This window comes from Marmota monax, unplaced genomic scaffold (assembly GCF_021218885.2).
Source record: "Marmota monax isolate L192 unplaced genomic scaffold, Marmota_monax_Labrador192_F-V1.1 WCK01_AAM20220418_F8-fsc00041, whole genome shotgun sequence".
NCBI classification, from domain to species: domain Eukaryota; kingdom Metazoa; phylum Chordata; class Mammalia; order Rodentia; family Sciuridae; genus Marmota; species Marmota monax.
The window spans coordinates 1,619,057-1,628,826 of record NW_026695238.1 but is presented as its reverse complement, the minus strand read 5'-3'; positions in this window follow the sequence as shown (position 1 = coordinate 1,628,826).

Here is a 9,770-nt window from a genome sequence, read left to right as displayed (position 1 = left end):
TCTACCATGTGGATATGTCCTAATTTATTAAACTGATCCTTTATTAGTAGCTGTTTAGTCCATTTTTTTTATTTTTCACTACTTCAAACTGTCCTCTTTATTGAACCATAATCTGTAGTGCAAAAGTTTTAAATGATTCGTAAGAATGCTAATTTCATGATTGTGTGACAAGTATCTAATTGACATCCATTTAAGCTGATGACTTTACCAGGAGCAACGAGAGAAACAAACAGAAAGTCCTCAGAGAAATTCATCTGAGGCTCTGAAGATAGTACTGCTTCAGTGGGTTTAGAGATGAAAGTACACAGACCAACAACATGGAGTTTATCAAATCTAAAATACATGCCTGAGAAGATGCACCATTTATTTAAGGTCCCATTGAGAAAGAAGATGTCGTCAGTTGTAAACAGCATTGGGTTATTTCAGAGACCAAAATCCAAGGAAGAAAGTCTTGCTAAAGAGATTCTGGCCAGGAATAGAATCTGCGAGTATCTGGGTGGAAGGCAGTCTCTCCCTAGAACCCAGGACTATTTTTGGAACATTGGGAACAAATATCCCATGACTATGATGAAAACCAAGCTGGCCTCCCTGGGGAAGACGAGGCTGGGATTGCCAAATCACGGTCATTTCATTTGGCCGCCCGTTACCTTGAAATAGTGAAACAGGCCTTTGGACCCAGCACGTACCCCTGCAACCTCCACTCCCTGACTTCACCAGGCTGTTCTGTCCCTCCTCCTGTGCACTTTCAAAAACAGTTCTCTCTGCCCAAACACCCTTTTGGTCACAAAACACGCCTTCTCAGGGAGACCTTTCTGATGTCCCAGAGAAGGAGCTGTAGCCTCCTGACCAAAGGCACGCTCCCTCCTGGGCCCCCCACTATCAGTGTTGAACCAGGCCCTCTTGACCAGAGCGGCTTAGTAAAGACAAAATCCTCAAAGAGGGCTCTTGGCCTGGTGTTGCCACCTCTGGGAGCCAGAATCTTAATGATCAAGCAAGGTTCCCGCAGTCTGGTAACGACAACCTTTAACTGTGACACCTGACACTGACCTTTTTGAAGATAGTAAAAGGATTTCATGAGAAAGGTGGAGCCCAAAGAGGTTAACATTTACAGAAATGCCAACTTCACTGTATGCAGTGCCGCCCGAGGCTGGGGTGGTCTGCTAGGCACGGCCGGCTCCCCTCCCTCTGCTCCAGGAAGCCCTCAACTGCAGGGAGCAGCTGAGCAGGCCTGGCCTCCGGGCCTCTAAGTCATGCTCCCAGTCCCTCCAGTCCTGTCCTGTGCATCTCACATCCCCAGCTCTCAAAGTTTATTTTTAAAACCTGCTCTAAAAATAAATAAATAAACACACCCTGCCTTCCTAACAACCCGTGCAAATCCCGAGGCTCTGTTTATAGAGTCCAGCAGCTTTCTCTCTAACCTGGGCTTTGAGGCCTGAGATTCCCAGTGTTCTTCTGGTTTAGAGCATCATTGCAAGTTCTTTTTTGCAGGAAAAGGAAGTTCCTACCTGGAGACTTGGCTGGGAATGATCAGTTGTTCATTCGTTCCTCAGGACCCATTAGGAGCTTTACTGTTGAGCTACTTCAACTGCTTGCTTACAGACACCAGAAATCCTAATCACACTGTGGGGTTTTGTTTGTTTGTTGTTTGGTTTGGCTTAGCACTGGGAATTGAATCCAAGGGTGCTTTATCACTTTGAGAAAGCATCTCACTAAGTGGCTGAGACTGGCCTGGAACTTGCAATCCTCCTGCCTCAACCTCCAGAGTTGCTGAGATTACAGGTGTGTGCCACCGCACCTGGCACACACTGAATTTTAATTAAGAATTTCCATACCTGTGTGACACAGTTCCTAGATAATTTGGAGTCACATCCAAATTATCTTCAGATTCACAGCAAGGAGCTCAGTGCCTGCAATCCCCAATAACTGATACTTTAGATGAATAAATGACGCATGAGGTTGACTCATACTGGATATAACGTGGAACATGACTGGGACACTGGCGATTCATTAATCACACTCACATGACCCTCTCTCCCCTGTGTCCCATCCTCAGGTGCTCACCAGCCACTCTAAGTCCCTTCCCTTTGTCTTTCCATTTCCACCTCTGCTCCCCTTTCTCACCACTCCTCATTTCCATCATCTCCCCAGTTTCTCAAAAGCACATGAGATTTCATGATTTAATCACCTGCCTGGGAACGTTTGCTCCTGATGTGGCTTCCCCCCCTTTAAAATCCCCTCCTCCCAGGCAGGCAGCCGAAGCTGGGTGTGCAGGAAATAAACAATGCAGGGAGCAGGCAGTGGCCTCCAAGCCAAGGTCTTTGGAAGATTGCCTATCCCCAGCTGCTCTGCCACCCCATTTCCAGGAACCCAGTCATCTGGGTCACACAATAGGGTGCCTTCTCTGTTGGGTGTCAGAGTTGCTTCTTATTATCACCCCATAGTCATCTTTCTTATCGGAAAGTATCTCGTGGCACCTAGGGATAGAAGGTTTAATCCTCTGTGTGTGATGATTTCTGTCTATAATTACCAGGTACAGCAGTCAGGATGGACAAGCAGGTTGTGCTCTAACCCCCAAGTACCAGAGGCTGTAATCAACCCAGGTTAGTTAGGCATACAGCAGTGCACATCTTCTCCCTCCAAGACCCAGGCTGATGAGGCAGCTACAACTCAGAACTGTCAGTGTCAGTGATGAAGGACAGAAGGCAATGAGCCACATCTGAATTCAAGTGGATAGAAAAACGATAACTCGCTAGGCTCTGTAATCCTAATAACTCGTACCCCCCTGATCCCAGCGGCTTGGGAGGCTGAGACAGGAGAATCGCAAGTTCAAAGCCAACCTCAGCAAAAGCTAGGTGCTAAGCAACTCAATGAGACTCTGTCTCTAAATAAAACACAAAATAGGGCTGGGGATGTGGCTCAGTGATCAAGTGCCCCTGAGTTCAATCCCCAGTACCCTCCCCACAAAAAAAAGAAAAAGAAAGAAAGAAAAATGGTAACTCTACACTACATATTGTGTCTTCCATTAGATAGGAACTCAATTAATCTATGTTTGACAGGGAGAAAAAACATTTATTTACTCCCAAGGGCAAGGGTAAAGAGGAGATGGTTGTTTTACAGAAAAGAAATGAAGCATGCAGAGAGAAGGTAAATAAAGACTGGGTTGCTCTATGTAAAAAAAAAAAAAAAAAGACCGATCCCGGGGAAAGGTTCAGGTGTTCCGAATGGAGGAAGGAAGCTTGGACTCTATCTACGGTTAGGGAAATAGGAACCAAAGGGGTAGAGTAGTAGAAAGAGAACAAAACAAGGCAGAGGTTGGTGAAAGTGGAGGTGGTTAGAGGGCATCTAGAAAGCTTGGCTCTAAGGGATAGGATACGCCTCTCCCAGCAGCTCCTCCAGCTTCAGGAGCATGACTTGTGGGTTTGCAAAGTGACAACATGCTGAGGCTAGTCTTGGGGCAGGGCACAAGGCGAGGCCAGAGGCTGCCAAGAAGATCCTATTACTGTCTACAGGCCAAAGTCAAGTTTCATTCTGTTTTGTGTTCCTGATCTGGCTCCACCTAATCTCTCTTCACCTTCTATGACACCCCAGCCCTCTCCAGGGCATGCAGGCTCTAACCCATCATCACCCGAGGGCCGGTTGGCACTTGCTTCCTATGCCTCAGGCTTCTCACCCTGCCCACCTCCTAAGGTCCATCTGCGACTGCCCAATGTCCACCGCTCCACCTCTCCAAGTCCTCCCCTTTCACCAAGCTACATCTAGAGGCCACCAGTTCCCTTAACTGACTAAGATGAGGCACTCATCCTTCTCCGGCCACAGCCATCCCCTTCAAAGGAATGCCACCATACTGAAAGCCCTTACTGGCCTGCTAGCTCCCCTAAAAGATGGAGACACCCTTAAGGATAGGAGAGAGTTTGTGCCTATCTCAACTTTTTGACCCCAGCTCCCATATGGGATTGAGCATGAGCAAGTAGTAAGAACAGGGGCAAGTGGCACTTCCTGAGACCTCATGTGCAAAAAAAAGTGCATCCTCACTTTATCTGAAAAACCACTCTGCTGAGCAATACTATAGCCTCTTTACCCATGGAAAACTGGAGGCCCAGGGGGTAAGTAACTAATCCAAAACCATCAGCCCTGGAGTTGGTCCAGCCCTGATTTGAGCATCTTCCTAGTCACTTCAACTGTTGTATGGTTAACTCAGCAATCAACGGCTTCTGAGGCTGAGCTTTGAGCCTAAATCTTCCTGAGCCCAAAATTATGTCCTTAAGTCCAAAGCCTTAACCACTTGGCCATCTTAGTGGAGGCCCAAAATTATGTACTAAAGCTCAAGGTGCTCCTGGTGGAGACCACGTTGCTTTCACCAAACCATCATGTCTCATCCTCAGGGAACATTTCCAGCTTCCCGAATGTCAGGTGTAGCCGTGTGGGCAGGAGTAAAGAGCGCCACCTACAGGTTGGGGCTGGAACGTCTTCTCCTTCAGCCCTCTCCTCCCACCAGCCCTGACATGGAGGGCACATTAGGCTACAGTGGAGGACCCAGGGCTAAAGATAAAAAGAGCCACTAGGCAGCCCATAACTTCAGAAAGCAGAGGCCCCTCCCCCCAACCCCAGCCTTCCTCCCTGGAGATGTAAGAAATAAACATTTATCATGTGAAGCCACTGAGGTTTGGGTGCTGATCATTAATGCACTTGTCCTGTCCAGTACTCAACAGGTCGCTGATTTTAAAGCAGTATTGGGGGTCATAGTGAGATTGTAAAAGTTGCCTTTCATGCACAGGGGCAAGGAGAGGGTCTACTGGACATCCATTCATCCCTTTGATGCCACACACTCGAGGGCAGCTGCTAACTAGGGCCTTAATGAGTGAGTCCGATGAAAGGATGATGTGCGGCCAGAGAGCTGAGCCCAGCCCCTGGGAGCACACAAGAAACAAGCAGCTCTGGGCCTTGGACAAAACCCGGATGGGGCAGGGGCAATTTCTGTGTATGAGAACAAGCTGGAGAAACTGAGGTCAGCTCCGGAGAGGGAAGGAGGTAAAGCTCCTAATCGGCAGGCAGCCAGGTGGGAGGAGCCCGGGTGGCCAGGCAGCCAGGGCACCCTGAGGCCTCATGGCAAGCCCTGTCTCAGGTACCCCTCTGACATGAGCGGTGTCCCGGCAGCCAGCTTCCATTCCTGCCTTCTCTCTCTCTCTCTCTCTCTCTCTCTCTCTCTCTCTCTCTCTCTCTCTCTCTCTCTCTCTCTCTCTCTCTCCTCTTTCTTCTCTGGCCTCTTCTCTCCCTGTCTCTACTCTGCTACTCTTAAGTCACTTCATTAGGAAGAGATTGACAGTCCCTTGGGGAGGACTCCCTAAACCTGCAAGTGACTGTCCCTCTGCCACCCACACATATCATGCCCTGCATATTTGCATGTCGATACCCAGAATGCCACACTTATCACACCAGAATCTCAGGCCAGCTTCTGGGGCTGGGAGTTGGCAGAGCTAGTTGTGCCTTTGAGGGCAAAGTGTTTGCTTTCATCCTGTGGAAATTGGGAATGAGTTGCTTCACCTGCAGCTGCAGTCCCCTTGACACAGTCCTACAAACACGGCTCAAGCTGGCACAAAGCTACAAGAAACCCAGATGCACTAAGAATCTGAAGGATCTAATAATCTCTCTGATATGTGGATGCTAACCCACAACAACGGGGAGAGAGGAAGAATAGAAGTTTAGTGCAGAAGACGGAGGGGAATAAAGGGAAGGGAGGGTGGAGGGGAATAGGAAAGACAGTGGACTGAATCTGACATAACTTTCCTATGTACATAAATGAATACACCCTCGTGAATCTCAACAACATGTACATCCACAAGACTGGGGTCCTAATTAGAATAAGACATAGTCCATGTTTGTATAAATACATCAAAATAGATTCTACTGTCACGTAGAACTAAAAAAAATAATAAAATAAGTAAAATTGAAAAAAAAAATGGCCAGCTTTCAAGATTCCCCACACCACTCACCACCTCCATCCACCAACATAGCCCCCATGTTCCTTCTCAGATAAGCCTTCAAGAAAGAGTATGACCCTTCTTGACCATTATGGCCACAGGAGAACCTTCTTGAAACCCAGATTGGGGGCATTTTCTGCCCATCTTTACATAATTTCAGTGGGAACAGTCTCCACTTTGGGTTCAGAGAGAGCAAGCACTTTGCCATAAACCACACAGGCACCATGAAACCCCAACCTTGTCCCAGTGTCTTGAAGTTCCTCCCAAGCAATGAGCTTGAGAGGAATCAGTTCACAGCTCCCTAGAAAAACTTGGGGGAAGTCAACTTCTCCAGGTCAGAGAGGAAGACAGAGCTGAACATTGGGTAGCATAAGCATCAGGACACCCAAGAGAATAAACGTAATAAGTCAATGATTCATTCATTCAGTTAAGCCCGCCATGCTCACTCTGTGCCTGGTACCATGGTGGTACTGGGGACACACAGATGAACAACCTCAGCAAGGTGGCATCTTCACATGCCAAGGTGGCCAGCAAGCCCCTTTCCTGCCTACCATATTCAAATGATTGCTTTCTAGACGTTGGGGATGCATCCCTGGGTCACCCATGCTCCCTTGTCAGGGCAGCAGTAACCCCAATGACAGAGGGATAACAGTGCACTCTGGAACCACACTGCTTCCACTCAGAAGTAGGCTCTGCTCCTTCCCAGGGTGAGGTCATTGGGTGACTTTCTTGTCTCTGTGCCTCCTCGGCTTCTTCATCTGACAAATGGAGCTAATAACAGAACGTCCCCTGGGAGCTCAGATGAGCCCTGGCTGAGTCGGCACAGGTGCTGCTCTGACGGTATCTGACACATTCCAAGCACTCACAAACACCAGCGTCGTTATCCTTGCTCCTAGCCACACCATTAGCACAAGTCACGGCCAAGCCCAAGGAAGCAGCAGCCCCTGGCCACAGACATGAGCAAAGCTAAATGATTTTCACAGAAAACTAGACCAGGAATTTGACCTCCTAGCCTGGGACTCCAACCAGATAAATATAGAAAAGCAATCATGTATAACATCTAGAAGGCCCCGGGTGGGGTGGGGGTAATTTGGTTATTGGAATGGTGATGGACCAGTAAATTGGGAGAATTTCAGATTTGAACTTGACATCTGAAAGATCTACTCCTGCTCCCTGGCTCTCAGCCACTGCATTGCTGTGGAGCAGAGGTTAGGGGATAGGAAAGCCAGGGGTCCCAACATGAGGTCACGGTAACTCAAGCTCCTGGGAGAGGTGATGGGTGACCATGGCTGAATGTTTTCACGACCTTGATGTCTTAGTGTCTTCCCACCTACCCTCCTCCATCCCAACCCTTAGGATGGGGTTAAAAAGAGGGATTGGGAGGGCTGAGTCCCAAATCCCAGGATAATCCCTTTCTCTGTTCTCTCATATTAGAAGATTAGGAGGAGAACACAGGTGCCCCTCGTCTGTGGATTCTGCAGTTCTCCCACGTCCGCCTCAGCAGCCACTGAGTTACCACCATCTCATGTGGCTAGAGAGGGGGCTGAGACCAGTATTTGACGGTATTTGACACACTCCAATGATGGCTGCATGAAACAGGACCTCTGTACCCAACACCCCTCCCCAAGGCACTGCTCTGCCTCCCCTGTGAAGCTTGGGCTAGAAGGGAGTGATCATGCATGTGTGTATTTGTGTGTGTGTGTGTGTGTGTTGTGTAGGTTGCTTAGGAAAAATCAAAGATAAAGGTGAGACATACAGAAGAAAATCTCCCACAGATCTTCTATTCCGAAAAAAAAAAAATGCATGATTCCCACTCAGTTTTCTTAAATTCAGAAGACAATGACCAGAAGGATGTCAACTGCCCAACGGATACAACCCATTCCCCTTCTGACAGAAACACACTTTGTAAAAGAGATTCACTTGGACACCCTTGGAAAACTGAGGAATGAAATTGGGGTATCGTGAGTAGAATTTTGGCATATTTCTTCCAGTTTTCTCCCTATAGATCTTAAATATGTACAAGAATCATCCTACAATTCACACTTTCTTGGGTGATGTGATGTCTTCTTCTTTTCCTTAACGTTATACCACCCGCATTTTTCCATGTTCTGCACATTCTTCCCATCCAGCTTTCTCATAATATGAAGTGCAATTTGAGGACTGATTGTTGAAGAGGTTCAGTGTCATTCACAATAGGAAAGGGAGGGTCAAAGTCACCATGTTTAAGCTCCTTTCTGCAGGGTCACTTCCAAATACAATATGGAAGGCAGTCGTTTCAGGTCCAAATAAAATAAGAGGAAAGCAATGAAAACTGAAGCTGTAAGGAAAATTCTGCTGACTACAAAGATAATTATAAATGATTGAAGTTCCCTGGATCTTTCTGTCCAGGGTGAATTATGGTCAGTTCTTCCTAGACGCCAAGAGATACACAAAATGTGGCTCCTTTTACCAAAAGCATTTAGTATTTGACAATTCTTAAGAGTCTTTTCTTCAGTTCCTGACTTTTCTCTGATGAAATTAAATTCACACACATTCCCATTTCCAGTAACCACCAGCCCACGTCCTAAACCTGTCTACCCTCTCTTCTTCACTGTCTATAGGTTGGGCATTATGGGCAGCATTGAGAGGGCCCTGAAAATAACTGCTTTTCCTCTGGAATTGGGGGTTTGCTGGAAAATGTAATTCTTAGCCAGTGCTAGTACCTTATGTTTCTGCCAATACTTAGCTTCAACCTTCCTGTTCTCGACAGAGAGCTGACAGAGTAGACCTTGATAAAGCATCTAAAGTAGAAGTGTGTTGGCAGAACACACGGTCAGTCTCTGCTTGGTTGAGGGAATAACCTCTGGAGAGGGAAAGGTCCATTTAAGGACAGAGGTCCACAGAGAACAGAACCTTCCAACCTGAGATTGCCACTCGACTCTCCTTCTCTGGACCCTGGGGCAGGGATGGAGTTTCTAAGACCAAGAGGAAGAGCAGTGGACCCTTCCTCCCTCTCCAGCCTCCACAGAGGCATCAGTGGTCACTAACTGGATCCAAAAAGACCCAGTTCTGTGGGGTCTTCCCAGTGCCAGCAGCCTCTGAGGCTTTGGTGGAGTCTTGCCATGGCCTACAGAACTATGATGTGAGTGAATCAAAAAGGCAAAAACTTGACAGTCACAACATGGAAGGAAAAGAGCTTCTTCTCTTTAAGGCCAATTGCCTGAAGTGCTGGGAGGAGGATGGAGAATAATATTTTCATGGTTACGCATTTATCAATGGGGATTTGGGGAACTGACATAAGTGGTTGATAAGGGAGATATGGGTACTGTGGGGGAAAAGAAGTTGATGATTCTTTTCACCAACTTTTTTAAAGTTATAACATATACCTGTGGTTTGGATGTGGTTTTTCTTCCAGACCAGCTGGAAGCTTGGTCTCCCATGTCATGGTGTTGAGGTTCAAACCTTTAAGAGTGGAGTCCTGTGGAAGGTGGTTGGATCACTGGCGTGCCACACTCAGAAGGAATTAATGTAGTTCTTGTGGGATCCAGGTTACCTCTCGAGAGATGGACTGTCATACAAAGAGCAAGACTGTCCCCTTCCTTGTCTCTGGCTTGCAGTCTCACCCTTGATCTCACTCTTTCACCCCCAAACCCACCAAGATGCCATGTGCTATGTTGTGATGTAGCAGGGGCCTCAAGAGAGCTGAGCAGGTGGTGGTGCCATGCTCTTGAATCTCTAGAATGATAATGATAATCTAGGGATAAAGAAATCTCTTTTCTTTATAAAGTTCTCAGTCTCAGGATTTTATTAGAG